This window comes from Oncorhynchus nerka, linkage group LG20 (genome assembly GCF_034236695.1).
Source record: "Oncorhynchus nerka isolate Pitt River linkage group LG20, Oner_Uvic_2.0, whole genome shotgun sequence".
NCBI lineage: Eukaryota > Metazoa > Chordata > Actinopteri > Salmoniformes > Salmonidae > Oncorhynchus > Oncorhynchus nerka.
In genome coordinates this window covers 7938250-7960748 of record NC_088415.1, presented here as the reverse complement: position 1 = coordinate 7960748, position 22499 = coordinate 7938250, and the positions used below count along the sequence as shown (strand labels likewise).

The window sequence follows — 22499 nt, the reverse complement described above, 5'->3', positions numbered from 1 at the left end:
CACATCATCTCTAATTCTCTAAACCGATTGGTGAGAAAACCTGAGTGCCCTCCCCTCTGACCTTCTCCACCAATGTGTACAATAAAATGCTTGAAAAGGTACTGCTGAGATTTGAACTCAGGATCTCCTGTTTACTAGACAGGCACTTTAACCAACTAAGCCACAGCACCCATGAAAGAGATATATTTTGCAGATGTGAACACCAACACCTATTTTTATCAAACCAGTCTCATTAATTTAACCCACATCTCTGTCTAGCAAAATCACATCACAAAAGAGATGTATTTTACTAATATTGGTCATTCCAGGACAGTACATTTTTTATTTGGGTCTCGAGAAGAATAAACTCAAGAACCTCTGACATGGATTCTTAAACTATGATTTGGGACCCAAAGCAGTTATTAACATGTCATAGGTGGGTCGCGAGATAAAAGTAAACATTCAGAATCATACACTATTTCTTCATAATGTTGGTCGTTCGAGGACACTGCATTTCTCATTTGGCTCTAGAGCTTAAAAATGGTAAAAACCTCTGAAACAGCAGATGACTCAGTTCGTGTAAGTAATTAACCTACGATATGCTGGGGAACTTTGTCAAAAGGCAGAGTTGCTGAGTTTCTTAGCTTTCAGAGTAAGTCTTAACCTGTTCAAAATACAACCCTTCCGAAATTACATTGCAGTGCCGTGACCCGGATTCGAACCGGGGTTGCTGCGGCCACAACGCAGAGTACTAACCACTATACGATCACGGCTGGCTACAAGAGGTGGCTTTGTAAAGCCTACATAGGCTGTGAAAGTGATGTGCACAAGCTGGCTAAACACTTTTCATATTGGTCTCGATAATGAATAAAGTGAAGAAACAGTCGAGCTTTACACATTCAAAAAGTGCCCTTTTTCCGTGACATTGGAATATCTCAATTGCATCCTCCTCACATCATCTCTAATTCTCTAAACCGATTGGTGAGAAAACCTGAGTGCCCTCCCCTCTGACCTTCTCCACCAATGTGTACAATAAAATGCTTGAAAAGGTACTGCTGAGATTTGAACTCAGGATCTCCTGTTTACTAGACAGGCACTTTAACCAACTAAGCCACAGCACCCATGAAAGATATATTTTGCAGATGTGAAACACCAACACCTATTTTTATCAAACCAGTCTCATTAATTTAACCCACATCTCTGTCTAGCAAAATCACATCACAAAAGAGATGTCTTTTACTATTATTGGTCAATCGAGGACAGTACACTTTTCATTTGGGTCTCGAGATGAATAAACTCAAGAACCTCTGACATGGATTCTTAAACTATGATTTGGGACCCAAAGCAGTTATTAACATGTCATAGGTGGGTCGCGAGATATGAGTAAACATTCAGAATCATACACTATTTCTTCATAATGTTGGTCGTTCGAGGACACTGCATTTCTCATTTGGCTCTAGAGCTTAAAAATGGTAAAAACCTCTGAAACAGCAGATGACTCAGTTCGTGTAAGTAATTAACCTACCATATGCTGGGGAACTTTGTCAAAAGGCAGAGTTGCTGAGTTTCTTAGCTTTCAGAGTAAGTCTTAACCTGTTCAAAAAACAACCCTTCTGAAATTACATTGCAGTGCCGTGACCCGGATTCGAACCGGGTTGCTGCGGCCACAACGCAGAGTACTAACCACTATACGATCATGGCTGGCTACAAGAGGTGGCTTTGTAAAGCCTACATAGGCTGTGAAAGTGATGTGCACAAGCTGGCTAAACACTTTTCATATTGGTCTCGATAATGAATAAAGTGAAGAAACAGTCGAGCTTTACACATTCAAAAAGTGCCCTTATTCCGTGACATTGGAATATCTCAATTGCATCCTCCTCACATCATCTCTAATTCTCTAAACCGATTGGTGAGAAAACCTGAGTGCCCTCCCCTCTGACCTTCTCCACCAATGTGTACAATAAAATGCTTGAAAAGGTACTGCTGAGATTTGAACTCAGGATCTCCTGTTTACTAGACAGGCACTTTAACCAACTAAGCCACAGCACCCATGAAAGAGATATATTTTGCAGATGTGAACACCAACACCTATTTTTATCAAACCAGTCTCATTAATTTAACCCACATCTCTGTCTAGCAAAATCACATCACAAAAGAGATGTCTTTTACTAATATTGGTCATTCGAGGACAGTACATTTTTCATTTGGGTCTCGAGATGAATAAACTCAAGAACCTCTGACATGGATTCTTAAACTATGATTTGGGACCCAAAGCAGTTATTAACATGTCATAGGTGGGTCCGAGATATGAGTAAACATTCAGAATCATACACTATTTCTTCATAATGTTGGTCGTTCGAGGACACTGCATTTCTCATTTGGCTCTAGAGCTTAAAAATGGTAAAAACCTCTGAAACAGCAGATGACTCAGTTCGTGTAAGTAATTAACCTACGATATGCTGGGGAACTTTGTCAAAAGGCAGAGTTGCTGAGTTTCTTAGCTTTCAGAGTAAGTCTTAACCTGTTCAAAAAACAACCCTTCTGAAATGTCATTGCAGTGCCGTGACCCGGATTCGAACCGGGGTTGCTGCAGCCACAACAGAGTACTAACCACTATACGATCATGGCTGGCTACAAGAGGTGGCTTTTGTAAAGCCTACATAGGCTTTGAAAGTGATGTGCACAAGCTGGCTGAAAAAGTGAAGCATAAACACTTTTCATATTGGTCTCGATAATGAATAAAGTGAAGAAACAGTCGAGCTTTACACATTCAAAAAGTGCCCTTTTTCCGTGACATGGGAATATCTCAATTGCATCGTCCTCACATCATCTCTAATTCTCTAATCCGATTGGTGAGAAAACCTGAGTGCCCTCCCCTCTGACCTTCTCCACCAATGTGTACAATAAAATGCTTGAAAAGGTACTGCTGAGATTTGAACTCAGGATCTCCTGTTTACTAGACAGGCACTTTAACCAACTAAGCCACAGCACCCATGAAAGACATATATTTTGCAGATGTGAAGAACCAACACCTATTTCAATCAAACCAATCTCATTAATTTAACCCACATCTCTGTCTAGCAAAATCACATCACAAAAGAGATGTCTTTTACTAATATTGGTCATTCGAGGACAGCACATTTTTCATTTGGGTCTCGAGATGATTCTCGAGATGAATAAACTCAAGAACCTCTGACATGGATTCTTAAACTATGATTTGGGACCCAAAGCAGTTATTAACATGTCATAGGTGGGTCGCGAGATATGAGTAAACATTCAGAATCATACACTATTTCTTCATAATGTTGGTCGTTCGAGGACACTGCATTTCTCATTTGGCTCTAGAGCTTAAAAATGGTAAAAACCTCTGAAACAGCAGATGACTCAGTTCGTGTAAGTAATTAACCTACGATATGCTGGGGAACTTTGTCAAAAGGCAGAGTTGCTGAGTTTCTTAGCTTTCAGAGTAAGTCTTAACCTGTTCAAAAAACAACCCTTCTGAAATTACATTGCAGTGCCGTGACCCGGATTCGAACCGGGGTTGCTGCGGCCACAACGCAGAGTACTAACCACTATACGATCATGGCTGGCTACAAGAGGTGGCTTTGTAAAGCCTACATAGGCTGTGAAAGTGATGTGCACAAGCTGGCTAAACACTTTTCATATTGGTCTCGATAATGAATAAAGTGAAGAAACAGTCGAGCTTTACACATTCAAAAAGTGCCCTTTTCCGTGACATTGGAATATCTCAATTGCATCCTCCTCACATCATCTCTAATTCTCTAAACCGATTGGTGAGAAAACCTGAGTGCCCTCCCCTCTGACCTTCTCCACCAATGTGTACAATAAAATGCTTGAAAAGGTACTGCTGAGATTTGAACTCAGGATCTCCTGTTTACTAGACAGGCACTTTAACCAACTAAGCCACAGCACCCATGAAAGAGATATATTTTGCAGATGTGAACACCAACACCTATTTTTATCAAACCAGTCTCATTAATTTAACCCACATCTCTGTCTAGCAAAATCACATCACAAAAGAGATGTCTTTTACTAATATTGGTATTCGAGGACAGCACATTTTTCATTTGGTCATTCGAGGACAGTACATTTTTCATTTGGGTCTCCAGAGATGATTATAATTGGTGCATTCACCTTATGACATCAATAAACTCAAGAACCTCTGACATGGATTCTTAAACTATGATTTGGGACCCAAAGCAGTTATTAACATGTCATAGGTGGGTCGCGAGATATGAGTAAACATTCAGAATCATACACTATTTCTTCATAATGTTGGTCGTTCGAGGACACTGCATTTCTCATTTGGCTCTAGAGCTTAAAAATGGTAAAAACCTCTGAAACAGCAGATGACTCAGTTCGTGTAAGTAATTAACCTACGATATGCTGGGGAACTTTGTCAAAAGGCAGAGTTGCTGAGTTTCTTAGCTTTCAGAGTAAGTCTTAACCTGTTCAAAAAACAACCCTTCTGAAATTACATTGCAGTGCCGTGACCCAGATTCGAACCGGGGTTACTGCAGCCACGACGCAGAGTACTAACCACACTATACGATCATGGCTGGCTACAAGAGTGGCTTTGTAAAGCCTACATAGGCTGTGAAATTCACTGTTGTGGTCAGCCTGTCTGGCCCCCCTAAACACTTTTGCATATTGGTCTCGGAGATAATGCCTTGTCTCAGTGAAGAAACAGTTGAAGATATCCCTTACACATTCAAAAAGTGCTGTGCTTTGTGACAGTGGGTGGGGGAATATCCAATTGCTGTTTGGCCATCATCTCTAATTCTCTAATCGGATTGGGAGAAAACCTGAGTGTCTCCTCTGACCTTCTCCACCAATGTCTACAATAAAATGCTTGAAAATGTACTGCTGAGATTTGAACTCAGGATCTCCTGGGGGCTAGGTCACTTTAATAACTAAGCCACAGCACCCTATGAAAGGTGATATATTTTGCAGATGTGAACACCAACACCTATTTTTATCAAACCAGTTCTCATTAATTTAACCCTTCATCTCTTTCTTTCAAAAAATCTCATAATATCTCTGAGGACCTGAGCCCTAGGACCATGCCCCAGGACTACCGGACATGATGACTCCTTGCAGTCCCCAGTCCACCTGGCCATGGTGCTGCTCCAGTTTCAACTGGCCTGGGCCCTAGGACCATGTTCCAGGACTACGACATGATGACTCCTTGCTGTCCCCAGTCCACCTGGCCATGCTGCTGCTCCAGTTTCAACTGTTCTGCCTTACTATTATTCGACCATGCTGGTACAACATTTATGAACATTTGAACATCTTGGCCATGTTCTAACATAATCTCCATGGCACAGCCAGAAGAGGACTGGCCACCCCACATAAACTACTGCTCTAATTTCTCTTTGGAGGCTGAAAAAGGAGGGTCTGAGCCCAGGACTGTGGTTTTTGGTCCAGGACTACCTGACATGATGACCTTGCTGTCCCCAGTCCACCTGACTTGCTGCTGCTCCAGTTTCAACTGTTCTGCCTTATTATTATCTCGACCATGCTGGTCAATGAACATTCTGAACATCTTGGCCATGTTCTGTTATAATCTCTACCCGGCACAGCCAGAAGAGGACTGGCCACCCCACATAGCCTGGTTCCTCTCTAGGTTTCTTCCTAGGTTTTGGCCTTTCTAGGGAGTTTTTCCTAGCCACCATGCTTTTACACCTGCATTGCTTGCACCCCCTCCAGGGACGGCATGAGAGAGCCCCAGTAAGCCAGTGACTCAGCCCCTGTAATAGGGTTAGAGGCAGAGAATCCCAGTGGAAAGAGGGGAACCGGCCAGGCAGAGACAGCAAGGGCGGTTCGTTGCTCCAGAGCCTTTCCGTTCACCTTCCCACTCCTGGGCCAGACTACACTCAATCATATGACCCACTGAAGAGATGAGTCTTCAGTAAAGACTTAAAGGTTGAGATTTTTTGCGTCTCTGACATGGGTAGGCAGACCGTTCCATAAAAATGGAGCTCTATAGGAGAAAGCCCTGCCTCCAGCTGTTTGCTTAGAAATTCTAGGGACAATTAGGAGGCCTGCGTCTTGTGACCGTAGCGTACGTGTAGGTATGTACGGCAGGACCAAATCAGAGAGATAGGTAGGAGCAAGCCCATGTAATGCTTTGTAGGTTAGCAGTAAAACCTTGAAATCAGCCCTTGCTTTGACAGGAAGCCAGTGTAGAGAGGCTAGCACTGGAGTAATATGATCACATTTTTGGGTTCTAGTCAGGATTCTAGCAGCCGTATTTAGCACTAACTGAAGTTTATTTAGTGCTTTATCCGGGTAGCCGGAAAATAGAGCATTGCAGTAGTCTAACCTAGAAGTGACAAAAGCATGGATGAATTTTTCTGCATCATTTTTGGACAGAAAGTTTCTGATTTTTGCAATGTTACGTAGATGGAAAAAAGCTGTCCTCGAAATGGTCTTGATATGTTCTTCAAAAGAGAAATCAGGGTCCAGAGTAACGCCGAGGTCCTTCACAGTTTTATTTGAGACGACTGTACAACCATTAAGATTAATTGTCAGATTCAACAGAAGATCTCTTTGTTTCTTGGGACCTAGAACAAGCATCTCTGTTTTGTCCGAGTTTAATAGTAGAAAGTTTGCAGCCATCCACTTCCTTATGTCTGAAACACATGCTTCTAGCGAGGGCAATTTTGGGGCTTCACCATGTTTCATTGAAATGTACAGCTGTGTGTCATCCGCATAGCAGTGAAAGTTAACATTATGTTTTCGAATAACATCCCCAAGAGGTAAAATATATAGTGAAAACAATAGTGGTCCTAAAACGGAACCTTGAGGAACACCGAAATTTACAGTTGATTTGTCAGAGGACAAACCATTCACAGAGACAAACTGATATCTTTCCGACAGATAAGATCTAAACCAGGCCAGAACATGTCCGTGTAGACCAATTTGGGTTTCCAATCTCTCCAAAAGAATGTGGTGATCGATGGTATCAAAAGCAGCACTAAGGTCTAGGAGCACGAGGACAGATGCAGAGCCTCGGTCCGATGCCATTAAAATGTCATTTACCACCTTCACAAGTGCCGTCTCAGTGCTATGATGGGGTCTAAAACCAGACTGAAGCATTTCGTATACATTGTTTGTCTTCAGGAAGGCAGTGAGTTGCTGCGCAACAGCCTTCTCTAAAATTTTTGAGAGGAATGGAAGATTCGATATAGGCCGATAGTTTTTTATATTTTCTGGGTCAAGGTTTGGCTTTTTCAAGAGAGGCTTTATTACTGCCACTTTTAGTGAGTTTGGTACACATCCAGTGGATAGAGAGACGTTTATTATGTTCAACATAGGAGGGCCAAGCACAGGAAGCAGCTCTTTCAGTAGTTTAGTTGGAATAGGGTCCAGTATGCAGCTTGAAGTTTTAGAGGCCATGATTATTTTCATCATTGTGTCAAGAGATATAGTACTAAAACACTTGAGCGTCTCTCTTGATCCTAGGTCCTGGCAGAGTTGTGCAGACTCAGGACAACTGAGGTTTGGAGGAATACGCAGGTTTAAAGAGGAGTCTGTAATTTGCTTTCTAATAAACATAATCTTTTCCTCAAAGAAGTTCATGAATTTATCACTGCTAAAGTGAAAGTCATCCTCTCTTGGGGAATGCTGCTTTTTAGTTAGCTTTGCGACAGTATCAAAAAGGAATTTCGGATTGTTCTTATTTTCCTCAATTAAGTTAGAAAAATAGGATGATCGAGCAGCAGTAAGGGCTCTTCGGTACTGCACGGTACCGTCCTTCCAAGCTAGTCGGAAGATTTCCAGTTTGGTGTGGCGCCATTTCCGTTCCAATTTTCTGGAAGCTTGCTTCAGAGCTCGGGTATTTTCTGTGTACCAGGGAGCTAGTTTCTTATGAGACATTTTTTTAGTTTTTAGGGGTGCAACTGCATCTAGGGTATTGCCAAGGTTAAATTGAGATCCTCAGTTAGGTGGTTAACTGATTTTTGTCCTCTGGCGTCCTTGGGTAGGCAGAGGGAGTCTGGAAGGGCATCAAGGAATCTTTGTGTTGTCTGTGAATTTATAGCACGACTTTTGATGTTCCTTGGTTGGGGTCTGAGCAGATTATTTGTTGCAATTGCAAACGTAATAAAATGGTGGTCCGATAGTCCAGGATTATGAGGAAAAACATTAAGATCCACAACATTTATTCCATGGGACAAACTAGGTCCAGCGTATGACTGTGACAGTGAGTGGGTCCAGAGACATGTTGGACAAAACCCACTGAGTCGATGATGGCTCCGAAAGCCTTTTGGAGTGGGTCTGTGGACTTTTCCATGTGAATATTAAAGTCACCAAAGATTAGAATATTATCTGCTATGACTACAAAGGTCCGATAGGAATTCAGGGAACTCAGTGAGAAACGCTGTATATGGCCCAGGAGGCCTGTAAACAGTAGCTATAAAAAGTGATTGAGTAGGCTGCATAGATTTCATGACTAGAAGCTCAAAAGACGAAAACGTCTTTTTTTTTTTTTTTGTAAATTGAAATTTGCTATCGTAAATGTTAGCAACACCTCCGCCTTTGCGGGATGCACGGGGGATATGGTCACTAGTGTAGCCAGGAGGTGAGGCCTCATTTAAAACAGTAAATTCATCAGGCTTAAGCCATGTTTCAGTCAGGCCAATCACATCAAGATTATGATCAGTGATTAGTTCATTGACTTAATTGCCTTTGAAGTAAGGGATCTAACATTAAGTAGCCCTATTTTGAGATGTGAGGTATCATGATCTCTTTCAGTAATGACAGGAATGGAGGTGGTCTTTATCCTAGTGAGATTGCTAAGGCGAACACCGCCATGTTTAGTTTTGCCCAACCTAGGTCGAGGCACAGACACGGTCTCAATGGTGATAGCTGAGCTGACTACACTGACTGTGCTAGTGGCAGACTCCACTATGCTGGCAGGCTGGCTAACAGCCTGCTGCCTGGCCTGCACCCTATTTCATTGTGGAGCAAGAGGAGTTAGAGCCCTGTCTATGTTGGTAGATAAGATGAGAGCACCCCTCCAGCTAGGATGGAGTCCGTCACTCCTCAGCAGGTCAGGCTTGGTCCTGTTTGTGGGTGAGTCCCAGAAAGAGGGCCAATTATCTACAAATTCTATCTTTTGGGAGGGGCAGAAAACAGTATTCAACCAGCGATTGAGTTGTGAGACTCTGCTGTAGAGCTCATCACTCCCCCTAACTGGGAGGGGGCCAGAGACAATTACTCGATGCTGACACATCTTTCTAGCTGATATGCACGCAGAAGCTATGTTGCGCTTGGTGATCTCTGACTGTTTCATCCTAACATCGTTGGTGCCGACGTGGATAACAATATCTTACTGCAGCCACAACGCAGAGTACTAACCACTATACGATCATGGCTGGCTACAAGAGGTGGCTTTGTAAAGCCTACATAGGCTGTGAAAGTGATGTGCACAAGCTGGCTAAACACTTTTCATATTGGTCTCGATAATGAATAAAGTGAAGAAACAGTCGAGCTTTACACATTCAAAAAGTGCCCTTTTTCCGTGACATCGGAATATCTCAATTGCATCGTCCTCACATCATCTCTAATTCTCTAATCCGATTGGTGAGAAAACCTGAGTGCCCTCCCCTCTGACCTTCTCCACCAATGTGTACAATAAAATGCTTGAAAAGGTACTGCTGAGATTTGAACTCAGGATCGTTTACTAGACAGGCACTTTAACCAACTAAGCCACAGCACCCATGAAAGAGATATATTTTGCAGATGTGAACACCAACACCTATTTTTATCAAACCAGTCTCATTAATTTAACCCACATCTCTGTCTAGCAAAATCACATCACAAAAGAGATGTCTTTTACTAATATTGGTCATTCGAGGACAGTACATTTTTCATTTGGGTCTCGAGATGAATAAACTCAAGAACCTCTGACATGGATTCTTAAACTATGATTTGGGACCCAAAGCAGTTATTAACATGTCATAGGTGGGTCGCGAGATATGAGTAAACATTCAGAATCATACACTATTTCTTCATAATGTTGGTCGTTCGAGGACACTGCATTTCTCATTTGGCTCTAGAGCTTAAAAATGGTAAAAACCTCTGAAACAGCAGATGACTCAGTTCGTGTAAGTAATTAACCTACGATATGCTGGGGAACTTTGTCAAAAGGCAGAGTTGCTGAGTTTCTTAGCTTTCAGAGTAAGTCTTAACCTGTTCAAAAAACAACCCTTCTGAAATTACATTGCAGTGCCGTGACCCGGATTCGAACCGGGGTTGCTGCGGCCACAACGCAGAGTACTAACCACTATACGATCATGGCTGGCTACAAGAGGTGGCTTTGTAAAGCCTACATAGGCTGTGAAAGTGATGTGCACAAGCTGGCTAAACACTTTTCATATTGGTCTCGATAATGAATAAAGTGAAGAAACAGTCGAGCTTTACACATTCAAAAAGTGCCCTTTTTCCGTGACATTGGAATATCTCAATTGCATCGTCCTCACATCATCTCTAATTCTCTAATCCGATTGGTGAGAAAACCTGAGTGCCCTCCCCTCTGACCTTCTCCACCAATGTGTACAATAAAATGCTTGAAAAGGTACTGCTGAGATTTGAACTCAGGATCTCCTGTTTACTAGACAGGCACTTTAACCAACTAAGCCACAGCACCCATGAAAGAGATATATTTTGCAGATGATACCACCTATTTTTATCAAACCAGTCTCATTAATTTAACCCACATCTCTGTCTAGCAAAATCACATCACAAAAGAGATGTCTTTTACTAATATTGGTCATTCGAGGACAGTACATTTTTCATTTGGGTCTCGAGATGAATAAACTCAAGAACCTCTGACATGGATTCTTAAACTATGATTTGGGACCCAAAGCAGTTATTAACATGTCATAGGTGGGTCGCGAGATATGAGTAAACATTCAGAATCATACACTATTTCTTCATAATGTTGGTCGTTCGAGGACACTGCATTTCTCATTTGGCTCTAGAGCTTAAAAATGGTAAAAACCTCTGAAACAGCAGATGACTTTGTCAAAAGGCAGAGTTGCTGAGTTTCTTAGCTTTCAGAGTAAGTCTTAACCTGTTCAAAAAACAGCCGTTCTGAAATTACAATGCAGTGCCGTGACACGGATTCGACCCGGGGTTTCTGCGGCCACAACGCAGAGTACTAACCACTATACGATCATGGCTGGCTACAAGAGGTGGCTTTGTAAAGCCTACATAGGCTGTGAAAGTGATGTGCACAAGCTGGCTAAACACTTTTCATATTGGTCTCGATAATGAATAAAGTGAAGAAACAGTCGAGCTTTTTACATTCAAAAAGTGCCCTTTTCCGTGACATTGGAATATCTCAATTGCATCCTCCTCACATCATCTCTAATTCTCTAAACCGATTGGTGAGAAAACCTGAGTGCCCTCCCCTCTGACCTTCTCCACCAATGTGTACAATAAAATGCTTGAAAAGGTACTGCTGAGATTTGAACTCAGGATCTCCTGTTTACTAGACAGGCACTTTAACCAACTAAGCCACAGCACCCATGAAAGAGATATATTTTGCAGATGTGAACACCAACACCTATTTTTATCAAACCAGTCTCATTAATTTAACCCACATCTCTGTCTAGCAAAATCACATCACAAAAGAGATGTCTTTTACTAATATTGGTCATTCGACAGTACATTTTTCATTTGGGTCTCGAGATGAATAAACTCAAGAACCTCTGACATGGATTCTTAAACTATGATTTGGGACCCAAAGCAGTTATTAACATGTCATCATAGGTGGGTCGCGAGATATGAGTAAACATTCAGAATCATACACTATTTCTTCATAATGTTGGTCGTTCGAGGACACTGCATTTCTCATTTGGCTCTAGAGCTTAAAAATGGTAAAAACCTCTGAAACAGCAGATGACTCAGTTCGTGTAAGTAATTAACCTACGATATGCTGGGGAACTTTGTCAAAAGGCAGAGTTGCTGAGTTTCTTAGCTTTCAGAGTAAGTCTTAACCTGTTCAAAAAACAACCCTTCTGAAATTACATTGCAGTGCCGTGACCCGGATTCGAACCGGGGTTGCTGCTGCAGCCACAACGCAGAGTACTAACCACTATACGATCATGGCTGGCTACAAGAGGTGGCTTTGTAAAGCCTACATAGGCTGTGAAAGTGATGTGCATGGCTAAACACTTTTCATATTGGTCTCGATAATGAATAAAGTGAAGAAACAGTCGAGCTTTACACATTCAAAAAGTGCCCTTTTTCTGTGACATTGGAATATCTCAATTGCATCCTCCTCACATCATCTCTAATTCTCTAAACTGATTGGTGAGAAAACCTGAGTGCCCTCCCCTCTGACCTTCTCCACCAATGTGTACAATAAAATGCTTGAAAAGGTACTGCTGAGATTTGAACTCAGGATCTCCTGTTTACTAGACAGGCACTTTAACCAACTAAGCCACAGCACCCATGAAGATATATATTTTGCAGATGTGAAGAACCAACACCTATTTCAATCAAACCAATCTCATTAATTTAACCCACATCTCTGTCTAGCAAAATCACATCACAAAAGAGATGTCTTTTACTAATATTGGTCATTCGAGGACAGTACATTTTTCATTTGGGTCTCGAGATGAATAAACTCAAGAACCTCTGACATGGATTCTTATGGTGATTTGGGACCCAAAGCAGTTATTAACATGTCATAGGTGGGTCGCGAGATATGAGTAAACATTCAGAATCATACACTATTTCTTCATAATGTTGGTCGTTCGAGGACACTGCATTTCTCATTTGGCTCTAGAGCTTAAAAATGGTAAAAACCTCTGAAACAGCAGATGACTCAGTTCGTGTAAGTAATTAACCTACGATATGCTGGGGAACTTTGTCAAAAGGCAGAGTTGCTGAGTTTCTTAGCTTTCAGAGTAAGTCTTAACCTGTTCAAAAAACAACCCTTCTGAAATTACATTGCAGTGCCGTGACCCGGATTCGAACCGGGGTTGCTGCGGCCACAACGCAGAGTACTAACCACTATACGATCATGGCTGGCTACAAGAGGTGGCTTTGTAAAGCCTACATAGGCTGTGAAAGTGATGTGCACAAGCTGGCTAAACACTTTTCATATTGGTCTCGATAATGAATAAAGTGAAGAAACAGTCGAGCTTTACACATTCAAAAAGTGCCCTTTTTCCGTGACATTGGAATATCTCAATTCCTCCTCACATCATCTCTAATTCTCTAATCCGATTGGTGAGAAAACCTGAGTGCCCTCCCCTCTGACCTTCTCCACCAATGTGTACAATAAAATGCTTGAAAAGGTACTGCTGAGATTTGAACTCAGGATCTCCTGTTTACTAGACAGGCACTTTAACCAACTAAGCCACAGCACCCATGAAAGAGATATATTTTGCAGATGTGAACACCAACACCTATTTTTATCAAACCAGTCTCATTAATTTAACCCACATCTCTGTCTAGCAAAATCACATCACAAAAGAGATGTCTTTTACTAATATTGGTCATTCGAGGACAGTACATTTTTCATTTGGGTCTCGAGATGAATAAACTCAAGAACCTCTGACATGGATTCTTAAACTATGATTTGGGACCCAAAGCAGTTATTAACATGTCATAGGTGGGTCGCGAGATATGAGTAAACATTCAGAATCATACACTATTTCTTCATAATGTTGGTCGTTCGAGGACACTGCATTTCTCATTTGGCTCTAGAGCTTAAAAATGGTAAAAACCTCTGAAACAGCAGATGACTCAGTTCGTGTAAGTAATTAACCTACGATATGCTGGGGAACTTTGTCAAAAGGCAGAGTTGCTGAGTTTCTTAGCTTTCAGAGTAAGTCTTAACCTGTTCAAAAAACAACCCTTCTGAAATTACATTGCAGTGCCGTGACCCGGATTCGAACCGGGGTTGCTGCGGCCACAACGCAGAGTACTAACCACTATACGATCATGGCTGGCTACAAGAGGTGTCTTTGTAAAGCCTACATAGGCTGTGAAAGTGATGTGCACAAGCTGGCTAAACACTTTTCATATTGGTCTCGATAATGAATAAAGTGAAGAAACAGTCGAGCTTTACACATTCAAAAAGTGCCCTTTTTCCGTGACATTGGAATATCTCAATTGCATCCTCCTCACATCATCTCTTCTCTAAACCGATTGGTGAGAAAACCTGAGTGCCCTCCCCTCTGACCTTCTCCACCAATGTGTACAATAAAATGCTTGAAAAGGTACTGCTGAGATTTGAACTCAGGATCTCCTGTTTACTAGACAGGCACTTTAACCAACTAAGCCACAGCACCCATGAAAGACATATATTTTGCAGATGTGAAGAACCAACACCTATTTCAATCAAACCAATCTCATTAATTTAACCCACATCTCTGTCTAGCAAAATCACATCACAAAAGAGATGTCTTTTACTATTATTGGTCAATCGAGGACAGTACATTTTTCATTTGGGTCTCGAGATGAATAAACTCAAGAACCTCTGACATGGATTCTTAAACTATGATTTGGGACCCAAAGCAGTTATTAACATGTCATAGATGGGTCGCGAGATATGAGTAAACATTCAGAATCATACACTATTTCTTCATAATGTTGGTCGTTCGAGGACACTGCATTTCTCATTTGGCTCTAGAGGTTAAAAATGGTAAAAACCTCTGAAACAGCAGATGACTCAGTTCGTGTAAGTAATTAACCTACGATATGCTGGGGAACTTTGTCAAAAGGCAGAGTTGCTGAGTTTCTTAGCTTTCAGAGTAAGTCTTAACCTGTTCAAAAACAACCCTTCTGAAATTACATTGCAGTGCCGTGACCCGGATTCGAACCGGGGTTGCTGCGGCCACAACGCAGAGTACTAACCACTATACGATCATGGCTGGCTACAAGAGGTGGCTTTGTAAAGCCTACATAGGCTGTGAAAGTGATGTGCACAAGCTGGCTAAACACTTTTCATATTGGTCTCGATAATGAATAAAGTGAAGAAACAGTCGAGCTTTACACATTCAAAAAGTGCCCTTTTTCCGTGACATTGGAATATCTCAATTGCATCCTCCTCACATCATCTCTAATTCTCTAAACCGATTGGTGAGAAAACCTGAGTGCCCTCCCCTCTGACCTTCTCCACCAATGTGTACAAAAAATGCTTGAAAAGGTACTGCTGAGATTTGAACTCAGGATCTCCTGTTTACTAGACAGGCACTTTAACCAACTAAGCCACAGCACCCATATTTTGCAGAAGACCTATTTTTATATTTTGCAGATGTGAACACCAACACCTATTTTTATCAAACCAGTCTCATTAATTTAACCCACATCTCTGTCTAGCAAAATCACATCACAAAAGAGATGTCTTTTACTAATATTGGTCATTCGAGGACAGTACATTTTTCATTTGGGTCTCGAGATGAATAAACTCAAGAACCTCTGACATGGATTCTTAAACTATGATTTGGGACCCAAAGCAGTTATTAACATGTCATAGGTGGGTCCCAAATATGAGTAAACATTCAGAATCATACACTAAACATTCAGAATCATCATTATGAGTAAACATTCAGAATCATACACATTTCTTCATAATGTTGGTCGTTCGAGGACACTGCATTTCTCATTTGGCTCTAGAGCTTAAAAATGGTAAAAACCTCTGAAACAGCAGATGAACTCAGTTCGTGTAAGTAATTAACCTACGATATGCTGGGGAACTTTGTCAAAAGGCAGAGTTGCTGAGTTTCTTAGCTTTCAGAGTAAGTCTTAACCTGTTCAAAAAACAACCCTTCTGAAATTACATTGCAGTGCCGTGACCCGGATTCGAACCGGGGTTGCTGCGGCCACAACGCAGAGTACTAACCACTATACGATCATGGCTGGCTACAAGAGGTGGCTTTGTAAAGCCTACATAGGCTGTGAAAGTGATGTGCACAAGCTGGCTAAACACTTTTCATATTGGTCTCGATAATGAATAAAGTGAAGAAACAGTCGAGCTTTACACATTCAAAAAGTGCCCTTTTCCGTGACATTGGAATATCTCAATTGCATCGTCCTCACATCATCTCTAATTCTCTAATCCGATTGGTGAGAAAACCTGAGTGCCCTCCCCTCTGACCTTCTCACCAATGTGTACAATAAAATGCTTGAAAAGGTACTGCTGAGATTTGAACTCAGGATCTCCTGTTTACTAGACAGGCACTTTAACCAACTAAGCCACAGCAAGAAAGATATATTTTGCAGATGTGAACACCAACACCTATTTTTATCAAACCAGTCTCATTAATTTAACCCACATCTCTGTCTAGCAAAATCACATCACAAAAGAGATGTCTTTTACTAATATTGGTCATTCGAGGACAGTACATTTTTCATTTGGGTCTCGAGATGAATAAACTCAAGAACCTCTGACATGGATTCTTAAACTATGATTTGGGACCCAAAGCAGTTATTAACATGTCATAGGTGGGTCGCGAGATATGAGTAAACATTCAGAATCATACACTATTTCTTCATAATGTTGGTCGTTCGAGGACACTGCATTTCTCATTTGGCTCTAGAGCTTAAAAATGGTAAAAACCTCTGAAACAGCAGATGACTCAGTTCGTGTAAGTAATTAAAACGATATGCTGGGGAACTTTGTCAAAAGGCAGAGTTGCTGAGTTTCTTAGCTTTCAGAGTAAGTCTTAACCTGTTCAAAAACAACCCTTCTGAAATTACATTGCAGTGCCGTGACCCGGATTCGAACCGGGGTTGCTGCGGCCACAACGCAGAGTACTAACCACTATACGATCATGGCTGGCTACAAGAGGTGGCTTTGTAAAGCCTACATAGGCTGTGAAAGTGATGTGCACAAGCTGGCTAAACACTTTTCATATTGGTCTCGATAATGAATAAAGTGAAGAAACAGTCGAGCTTTACACATTCAAAAAGTGCCCTTTTCCGTGACATTGGAATATCTCAATTGCATCCTCCTCACATCATCTCTAATTCTCTAAACCGATTGGTGAGAAAACCTGAGTGCCCTCCCCTCTGACCTTCTCCACCAATGTGTACAATAAAATGCTTGAAAAGGTACTGCTGAGATTTGAACTCAGGATCTCCTGTTTACTGACAGGCACTTTAACCAACTAAGCCACAGCACCCATGAAAGAGATATATTTTGCAGATGTGAACACCAACACCTATTTTTATCAAACCAGTCTCATTAATTTAACCCACATCTCTGTCTAGCAAAATCACATCACAAAAGAGATGTCTTTTACTAATATTGGTCATTCGAGGACAGTACATTTTTCATTTGGGTCTCGAGATGAATAAACTCAAGAACCTCTGACATGGATTCTTAAACTATGATTTGGGACCCAAAGCAGTTATTAACATGTCATAGGTGGGTCGCGAGATATGAGTAAACATTCAGAATCATACACTATTTCTTCATAATGTTGGTCGTTCGAGGACACTGCATTTCTCATTTGGCTCTAGAGCTTAAAAATGGTAAAAACCTCTGAAACAGCAGATGACTCAGTTCGTGTAAGTAATTAACCTACGATATGCTGGGGAACTTTGTCAAAAGGCAGTTGTTGCTGTTTTTAGCTTTCAGAGTAATAACCTGTTCAAAAACAACCCTTCTGAAATTACATTGCAGTGCCGTGACCCGGATTCGAACCGGGGTTGCTGCGGCCACAACGCAGAGTACTAACCACTATACGATCATGGCTGGCTACAAGAGGTGGCTTTGTAAAGCCTACATAGGCTGTGAAAGTGATGTGCACAAGCTGGCTAAACACTTTTCATATTGGTCTCGATAATGAATAAAGTGAAGAAACAGTCGAGCTTTACACATTCAAAAAGTGCCCTTTTTCCGTGACATTGGAATATCTCAATTGCATCCTCCTCACATCATCTCTAATTCTCTAATCCGATTGGTGAGAAAACCTGAGTGCCCTCCCCTCTGACCTTCTCCACCAATGTGTACAATAAAATGCTTGAAAAGGTACTGCTGAGATTTGAACTCAGGATCTCCTGTTTACTAGACAGGCACTTTAACCAACTAAGCCACAGCACCCATGAAAGAGATATATTTTGCAGATGTGAACACCACACCTATTTTTCAAATCATTAATTTAAAACAAAATCACATCACAAAAGAGATGTCTTTTACTAATATTGGTCTTTCATACAAACCTATTTTTATCAAACCAGTCTCATTAATTTAACCCACATCTCTGTCTAGCAAAATCACATCACAAAAGAGATGTCTTTTACTAATATTGGTCATTCGAGGACAGTACATTTTTCATTTGGGTCTCGAGATGAATAAACTCAAGAACCTCTGACATGGATTCTTAAACTATGATTTGGGACCCAAAGCAGTTATTAACATGTCATAGGTGGGTCGCGAGATATGAGTAAACATTCAGAATCATACACTATTTCTTCATAATGTTGGTCGTTCGAGGACACTGCATTTCTCATTTGGCTCTAGAGCTTAAAAATGGTAAAAACCTCTGAAACAGCAGATGACTCAGTTCGTGTAAGTAATTAACCTACGATATGCTGGGGAACTTTGTCAAAAGGCAGAGTTGCTGAGTTTCTTAGCTTTCAGAGTAAGTCTTAACCTGTTCAAAAACAACCCTTCTGAAATTACATTGCAGTGCCGTGACCCGGATTCGAACCGGGGTTGCTGCGGCCACAACGCAGAGTACTAACCACTATACGATCATGGCTGGCTACAAGAGGTGGCTTTGTAAAGCCTACATAGGCTGTGAAAGTGATGTGCACAAGCTGGCTAAACACTTTTCATATTGGTCTCGATAATGAATAAAGTGAAGAAACAGTCGAGCTTTACACATTCAAAAAGTGCCCTTTTTCCGTGACATTGGAATATCTCAATTGCATCCTCCTCACATCATCTCTAATTCTCTAATCCGATTGGTGAGAAAACCTGAGTGCCCTCTCCTCTGACCTTCTCCACCAATGTGTACAATAAAATGCTTGAAAAGGTACTGCTGAGATTTGAACTCAGGATCTCCTGTTTACTAGACAGGCACTTTAACCAACTAAGCCACAGCACCCATGAAAGAGATATATTTTGCAGATGTGAACACCAACACCTATTTTTATCAAACCAGTCTCATTAATTTAACCCACATCTCTGTCTAGCAAAATCACATCACAAAAGAGATGTCTTTTACTAATATTGGTCATTCGAGGACAGTACATTTTTCATTTGGGTCTCGAGATGAATAAACTCAAGAACCTCTGACATGGATTCTTAAACTATGATTTGGGACCCAAAGCAGTTATTAACATGTCATAGGTGGGTCGCGAGATATGAGTAAACATTCAGAATCATACACTATTTCTTCATAATGTTGGTCGTTCGAGGACACTGCATTTCTCATTTGGCTCTAGAGGTTAAAAATGGTAAAAACCTCTGAAAGAGCAGATGACTCAGTTCGTGTAAGTAATTAACCTACGATATGCTGGGGAACTTTGTCAAAAGGCAGAGTTGCTGAGTTTCTTAGCTTTCAGAGTAAGTCTTAACCTGTTCAGAAAACAAGCCTTCTGAAATTTCATTGCAGTGCCGTGACCCGGATTCGAACCGGGGTTGCTGCGGCCACAACGCAGAGTACTAACCACTATACGATCATGGCTGGCTACAAGAGGTGGCTTTGTAAAGCCTACATAGGCTGTGAAAGTGATGTGCACAAGCTGGCTAAACACTTTTCATATTGGTCTCGATAATGAATAAAGTGAAGAAACAGTCGAGCTTTACACATTCAAAAAGTGCCCTTTTCCGTGACATTGGAATATCTCAATTGCATCCTCCTCACATCATCTCTAATTCTCTAAACCGATTGGTGAGAAAACCTGAGTGCCCTCCCCTCTGACCTTCTCCACCAATGTGTACAATAAAATGCTTGAAAAGGTACTGCTGAGATTTGAACTCAGGATCTCCTGTTTACTAGACAGGCACTTTAACCAACTAAGCCACAGCACCCATGAAAGAGATATATTTTGCAGATGTGAACACCAACACCTATTTTTATTCATTAATTTAACCCACATCTCTGTTAGCAAAATCACATCACAAAAGAGATGTCTTTTACTAATATTGGTCTTTCAAAGGACAGTCATTTTTCATTCAATTTTTATCAAACCAGTCTCATTAATTTAACCCACATCTCTGTCTAGCAAAATCACATCACAAAAGAGATGTCTTTTACTAATATTGGTCATTCGAGGACAGTACATTTTTCATTTGGGTCTCGAGATGAATAAACTCAAGAACCTCTGACATGGATTCTTAAACTATGATTTGGGACCCAAAGCAGTTATTAACATGTCATAGGTGGGTCGCGAGATATGAGTAAACATTCAGAATCATACACTATTTCTTCATAATGTTGGTCGTTCGAGGACACTGCATTTCTCATTTGGCTCTAGAGCTTAAAAATGGTAAAAACCTCTGAAACAGCAGATGACTCAGTTCGTGTAAGTAATTAACCTACGATATGCTGGGGAACTTTCAAAAGGCAGAGTTGCTGAGTTTCTTAGCTTTCAGAGTAAGTCTTAACCTGTTCAAAAAAACAACCCTTCTGAAATTACATTGCAGTGCCGTGACCCGGATTCGAACCGGGGTTGCTGCGGCCACAACGCAGAGTACTAACCACTATACGATCATGGCTGGCTACAAAGAGGTGGCTTTGTAAAGCCTACATAGGCTGTGAAAGTGATGTGCACAAGCTGGCTAAACACTTTTCATATTGGTCTCGATAATGAATAAAGTGAAGAAACAGTCGAGCTTTACACAAAAAAAGTGCCCTTTTTCCGTGACATTGGAATATCTCAATTGCATCCTCCTCACATCATCTCTAATTCTCTAATCCGATTGGTGAGAAAACCTGAGTGCCCTCCCCTCTGACCTTCTCCACCAATGTGTACAATAAAATGCTTGAAAAGGTACTGCTGAGATTTGAACTCAGGATCTCCTGTTTACTAGACAGGCACTTTAACCAACTAAGCCACAGCACCATGAAAGAGATATATTTTGCAGATGTGAACACCAACACCTATTTTTATCAAACCAGTCTCATTAATTTAACCCACATCTCTGTCTAGCAAAATCACATCACAAAAGAGATGTCTTTTACTAATATTGGTCATTCGAGGACAGTACATTTTTATTTGGGTCTCGAGATGAATAAACTCAAAAACCTCTGACATGGATTCTTAAACTATGATTTGGGACCCAAAGCAGTTATTAACATGTCATAGGTGGGTCGCGAGATATGAGTAAACGTTCAGAATCATACACTATTTCTTCATAATGTTGGTCGTTCGAGGACACTGCATTTCTCATTTGGCTCTAGAGCTTAAAAATGGTAAAAACCTCTGAAACAGCAGATGACTCAGTTCGTGTAAGTAATTAACCTACGATATGCTGGGGAACTTTGTCAAAAGGCAGAGTTGCTGAGTTTCTTAGCTTTCAGAGTAAGTCTTAACCTGTTCAAAAACAACCCTTCTGAAATTACATTGCAGTGCAGTGCCGTGACCCGGATTCGAACTGGGGTTGCTGCAGCCACAACGCAGAGTACTAACCACTATACGATCACGGCTGGCTACAAGAGGTGTATTTGTAAAGCCTACATAGGCTGTGAAAGTGATGTGCACAAGCTGGCTAAACACTTTTCATATTGGTCTCGATAATGAATAAAGTGAAGAAACAGTCGAGCTTTACACATTCAAAAAGTGCCCTTTTCCGTGACATTGGAATATCTCAATTACATCCTCCTCACATCATCTCTAATTCTCTATACCGATTGGTGAGAAAACCTGAGTGCCCTCCCCTCTGACCTTCTCCACCAATGTGTACAATAAAATGCTTGAAAAGGTACTGCTGAGATTTGAACTCAGGATCTCCTGTTTACACCAGACAGGCACTTTAACCAACTAAGCCACAGCACCCATGTTAACCAAACTTTTCTCAGCACCTCAAAAGTCCGCCAGCTCTTTTTTTAACAGATAAGCCACAGAACCACCTATATTTTTTCACCAAACCAAACTCATTCTTAATTAATTTAACATCTCTGTCTAGCAAAATCAGCAAAAGAAAGTCTGTCTTTACTAATATTGGTCATTCGAGGACAGTACATTTTTCATTTGGGTCTCGAGATGAATAAACTCAAGAACCTCTGACATGGATTCTTAAACTATGATTTGGGACCCAAAGCAGTTATTAACACATGTAGGTGGGTCGCGAGAATATGAGTAAACATTCAGAATCATACACTATTTCTTCATAATGTTGGTCGTTCGAGGACACTGCATTTCTCATTTTTCTCTAGAGCTTAAAAATGGTAAAAACCTCTGAAACAGCAGAAATGTCTGTGGTTAAGTGTAAGTAATTAACCTACGATATGCTGGGAACTTTGAAAAAAACATTCTGAAACAGCAGATGACTCAGTTCTGTAAGTAATTAACCTACG

General features: G+C 41.1%; 28 non-coding genes across 28 annotated transcripts; all 28 read right to left on the bottom strand.

The window, feature by feature from the left end:
* Positions 1 to 96: 96 nt before the first annotated feature.
* On the bottom strand, positions 97 to 170 carry trnat-agu (transfer RNA threonine (anticodon AGU)). Its single transcript has one exon. It is a non-coding gene; the product is annotated as a tRNA-Thr (tRNA).
* A 510-nt stretch (positions 171 to 680) lies between these two features.
* Positions 681 to 752, bottom strand: trnah-gug (transfer RNA histidin (anticodon GUG)). The gene has a single exon. It is a non-coding gene; the product is annotated as a tRNA-His (tRNA).
* A 274-nt stretch (positions 753 to 1026) lies between these two features.
* On the bottom strand, positions 1027 to 1100 carry trnat-agu (transfer RNA threonine (anticodon AGU)). Its single transcript has one exon. It is a non-coding gene; the product is annotated as a tRNA-Thr (tRNA).
* An 854-nt stretch (positions 1101 to 1954) lies between these two features.
* Positions 1955 to 2028, bottom strand: trnat-agu (transfer RNA threonine (anticodon AGU)). Its single transcript has one exon. It is a non-coding gene; the product is annotated as a tRNA-Thr (tRNA).
* Positions 2029 to 2897: 869 nt separating this feature from the next.
* trnat-agu (transfer RNA threonine (anticodon AGU)) lies at positions 2898 to 2971 on the bottom strand. The gene has a single exon. It is a non-coding gene; the product is annotated as a tRNA-Thr (tRNA).
* Positions 2972 to 3494: 523 nt separating this feature from the next.
* Positions 3495 to 3566, bottom strand: trnah-gug (transfer RNA histidin (anticodon GUG)). The gene has a single exon. It is a non-coding gene; the product is annotated as a tRNA-His (tRNA).
* Positions 3567 to 3839: 273 nt separating this feature from the next.
* On the bottom strand, positions 3840 to 3913 carry trnat-agu (transfer RNA threonine (anticodon AGU)). Its single transcript has one exon. It is a non-coding gene; the product is annotated as a tRNA-Thr (tRNA).
* Positions 3914 to 10234: 6321 nt separating this feature from the next.
* trnah-gug (transfer RNA histidin (anticodon GUG)) lies at positions 10235 to 10306 on the bottom strand. The gene has a single exon. It is a non-coding gene; the product is annotated as a tRNA-His (tRNA).
* A 274-nt stretch (positions 10307 to 10580) lies between these two features.
* Positions 10581 to 10654, bottom strand: trnat-agu (transfer RNA threonine (anticodon AGU)). The gene has a single exon. It is a non-coding gene; the product is annotated as a tRNA-Thr (tRNA).
* An 808-nt stretch (positions 10655 to 11462) lies between these two features.
* On the bottom strand, positions 11463 to 11536 carry trnat-agu (transfer RNA threonine (anticodon AGU)). The gene has a single exon. It is a non-coding gene; the product is annotated as a tRNA-Thr (tRNA).
* Positions 11537 to 12390: 854 nt separating this feature from the next.
* Positions 12391 to 12464, bottom strand: trnat-agu (transfer RNA threonine (anticodon AGU)). Its single transcript has one exon. It is a non-coding gene; the product is annotated as a tRNA-Thr (tRNA).
* A 508-nt stretch (positions 12465 to 12972) lies between these two features.
* On the bottom strand, positions 12973 to 13044 carry trnah-gug (transfer RNA histidin (anticodon GUG)). Its single transcript has one exon. It is a non-coding gene; the product is annotated as a tRNA-His (tRNA).
* A 270-nt stretch (positions 13045 to 13314) lies between these two features.
* On the bottom strand, positions 13315 to 13388 carry trnat-agu (transfer RNA threonine (anticodon AGU)). Its single transcript has one exon. It is a non-coding gene; the product is annotated as a tRNA-Thr (tRNA).
* Positions 13389 to 13898: 510 nt separating this feature from the next.
* trnah-gug (transfer RNA histidin (anticodon GUG)) lies at positions 13899 to 13970 on the bottom strand. The gene has a single exon. It is a non-coding gene; the product is annotated as a tRNA-His (tRNA).
* A 271-nt stretch (positions 13971 to 14241) lies between these two features.
* On the bottom strand, positions 14242 to 14315 carry trnat-agu (transfer RNA threonine (anticodon AGU)). Its single transcript has one exon. It is a non-coding gene; the product is annotated as a tRNA-Thr (tRNA).
* Positions 14316 to 14825: 510 nt separating this feature from the next.
* On the bottom strand, positions 14826 to 14897 carry trnah-gug (transfer RNA histidin (anticodon GUG)). Its single transcript has one exon. It is a non-coding gene; the product is annotated as a tRNA-His (tRNA).
* Positions 14898 to 15170: 273 nt separating this feature from the next.
* trnat-agu (transfer RNA threonine (anticodon AGU)) lies at positions 15171 to 15244 on the bottom strand. Its single transcript has one exon. It is a non-coding gene; the product is annotated as a tRNA-Thr (tRNA).
* Positions 15245 to 15813: 569 nt separating this feature from the next.
* On the bottom strand, positions 15814 to 15885 carry trnah-gug (transfer RNA histidin (anticodon GUG)). Its single transcript has one exon. It is a non-coding gene; the product is annotated as a tRNA-His (tRNA).
* Positions 15886 to 16732: 847 nt separating this feature from the next.
* trnah-gug (transfer RNA histidin (anticodon GUG)) lies at positions 16733 to 16804 on the bottom strand. The gene has a single exon. It is a non-coding gene; the product is annotated as a tRNA-His (tRNA).
* An 849-nt stretch (positions 16805 to 17653) lies between these two features.
* Positions 17654 to 17725, bottom strand: trnah-gug (transfer RNA histidin (anticodon GUG)). The gene has a single exon. It is a non-coding gene; the product is annotated as a tRNA-His (tRNA).
* A 274-nt stretch (positions 17726 to 17999) lies between these two features.
* On the bottom strand, positions 18000 to 18073 carry trnat-agu (transfer RNA threonine (anticodon AGU)). Its single transcript has one exon. It is a non-coding gene; the product is annotated as a tRNA-Thr (tRNA).
* Positions 18074 to 18662: 589 nt separating this feature from the next.
* Positions 18663 to 18734, bottom strand: trnah-gug (transfer RNA histidin (anticodon GUG)). Its single transcript has one exon. It is a non-coding gene; the product is annotated as a tRNA-His (tRNA).
* A 274-nt stretch (positions 18735 to 19008) lies between these two features.
* trnat-agu (transfer RNA threonine (anticodon AGU)) lies at positions 19009 to 19082 on the bottom strand. Its single transcript has one exon. It is a non-coding gene; the product is annotated as a tRNA-Thr (tRNA).
* A 510-nt stretch (positions 19083 to 19592) lies between these two features.
* trnah-gug (transfer RNA histidin (anticodon GUG)) lies at positions 19593 to 19664 on the bottom strand. The gene has a single exon. It is a non-coding gene; the product is annotated as a tRNA-His (tRNA).
* Positions 19665 to 19937: 273 nt separating this feature from the next.
* Positions 19938 to 20011, bottom strand: trnat-agu (transfer RNA threonine (anticodon AGU)). Its single transcript has one exon. It is a non-coding gene; the product is annotated as a tRNA-Thr (tRNA).
* Positions 20012 to 20626: 615 nt separating this feature from the next.
* Positions 20627 to 20698, bottom strand: trnah-gug (transfer RNA histidin (anticodon GUG)). The gene has a single exon. It is a non-coding gene; the product is annotated as a tRNA-His (tRNA).
* A 273-nt stretch (positions 20699 to 20971) lies between these two features.
* trnat-agu (transfer RNA threonine (anticodon AGU)) lies at positions 20972 to 21045 on the bottom strand. Its single transcript has one exon. It is a non-coding gene; the product is annotated as a tRNA-Thr (tRNA).
* An 857-nt stretch (positions 21046 to 21902) lies between these two features.
* trnat-ggu (transfer RNA threonine (anticodon GGU)) lies at positions 21903 to 21978 on the bottom strand. The gene has a single exon. It is a non-coding gene; the product is annotated as a tRNA-Thr (tRNA).
* Between the last annotated feature and the right edge of the window lie 521 nt (positions 21979 to 22499).